This window comes from Alexandromys fortis, unplaced genomic scaffold, assembly GCF_014885135.2.
Source record: "Alexandromys fortis isolate MF-2015 unplaced genomic scaffold, M_Fortis_MF-2015_v1.1 scaffold_118, whole genome shotgun sequence".
Lineage (NCBI taxonomy): Eukaryota > Metazoa > Chordata > Mammalia > Rodentia > Cricetidae > Alexandromys > Alexandromys fortis.
Window position 1 is genome coordinate 303,931 of NW_026068010.1, and position 1,797 is coordinate 305,727.

Consider the following 1,797-nt stretch of genomic DNA (forward strand, 5'->3'; position numbering starts at 1 on the left):
TGTGCACTGCAGCCAGTATGGATCTCTCTCTCTTTTTTTTTTTGGTTGTTTGAGACAGGGTTTCTCTGTAGCTTTGGTGCCCGTCCCAGAACTAGCTCTTGTAGACCAGGCTGGCCTCGAACTCCCAGAGTGCTGGGATTAAAGGCGTGCACCACCACCACCTGGCTCAGTATGGATTTCTTAAATGTATGCTCTGGGTAAATTATTTCCGTGTATCTGAGACAACTAGGCATGGTGAGATTTTAAAGCTACGAAGTTAAAAGCACAGCCAATGCTGGGAAGCCCCTGACTCCTGGGAACTTAGCTCTAGAAGCCCACCATTCACAAACCACAGCAAGGTTATCATTCCGTGCTATGAGTGTGTGCAATGGTTTTCCCGTTTCCAGTTAGCCACACAATTTAAAACTGGATATGGTTTCAGGGACTGGAGAGATGACTTTGCGGTTAAGAGCACTGACTACTCTTCCAGGGGTCCTGAGTTCAATTCCCAGAGACTGCATGGTGGCTCACAAGCACCCGTAATAAGATCTGGTGCCCTCTTCTGGCCTGCAGGAACATATTCAGGCAGAACACTATATGCGTAATGAATAAATCTTAAAAAAAAATTGGACATGATTTCAAAGATACTATACTTAAGTCATTCTGATCTGCATGAACTCTAAATGGTTTCTCTGTGCTGTAGCCAGACAGACTTACAGCTCCAGAATGGAAGGACCTTAAAGCTCATAGGTCACTTGTTACTCAAATCCTTTATTCTGTACAAGGCATCTGCCTCACCTGAGTTTCTTCACAAGGCTGGAGGGTGAAGTTCTGCAGGACACTGATGACAGCCAGTTTCATGCTGATGAGGGCAAACCTCATGCCAAGGCAGTTCCTGGGTCCGTTCCCAAAGGGCATGTATACATAAGGGTCAATGCTGCCCTTGTTCTCCTTGCTGAACCTGGAGTCACAGTAGGGATGAAAACGAGGCTATGGAACATAAAGACCCCAGGAGGTCTGTGTTTGGAGTCCTCACAGCCCCCAATCGGAGCTGAACCCTTGCTGTGGATGTCTCAGTATAAAATTGTGAGTCAGGGGCTTCTCCAGAGGGCCTAGATTAGATTCCCAGCACATCTGACTCCCTCCTGTAGCCTTCTCAGATACCAGGTACATGTGCAGATATATGCAGGAAAACACCCATACACATAAAAAATAAATAAAATTGTAAACTAATGATCTTTTCATATCCCTTAAAATAGAGGAGCCTTTGGTGTTGAACTAAGCTGAGTTGAATCTTTTAGAGAGGAAGTGTGCCTTTAAATACCAAAACTCTGGGATGGGTATATGTTCCCATTCTGAAAGACAAGTCAGAGCAAAAAGTATGCTACTGCCTCAACCTTCAAGAAGGCAATTTCTAATCAGACGGATAATAGGAAAAGTTCTTAAAGCTAATGGTAAATTTAGGGACCAGCACAGAATACATAAAAAAAAAACCCAAGAATCCTATATGTGTTAGTTTAGATATCACTTAACACCAACTACTGCCTAGTCACCAAATAAGATCGATCGATCTATCTATCTATCTATCTATCTATCTATCTATCTATCTATCTATCTATCTATCTGACAAGATGTGGTACATAGGTTAGTGGAGTAGGCTTTCCTTAGGTTGCCAACCAGATCCCAAATCATGACACAGACTTATTATTAGTTGGGAATGCTCGGCCTATGCTTGCCCCACTAGCCCTTATAACTTAATAGAATCTGTTTCTCTTCATCTGTGTTTTGCCTTGGGACTTTTCACCTTTCTTTCACTCT

General features: G+C 43.2%; 1 pseudogene; it reads right to left on the reverse strand.

The window, feature by feature from the left end:
• LOC126513489 (lithocholate 6-beta-hydroxylase-like) overlaps positions 1-1,797 on the reverse strand; it is a 54,206-nt pseudogene that overhangs the window by 8,353 nt on the left and 44,056 nt on the right.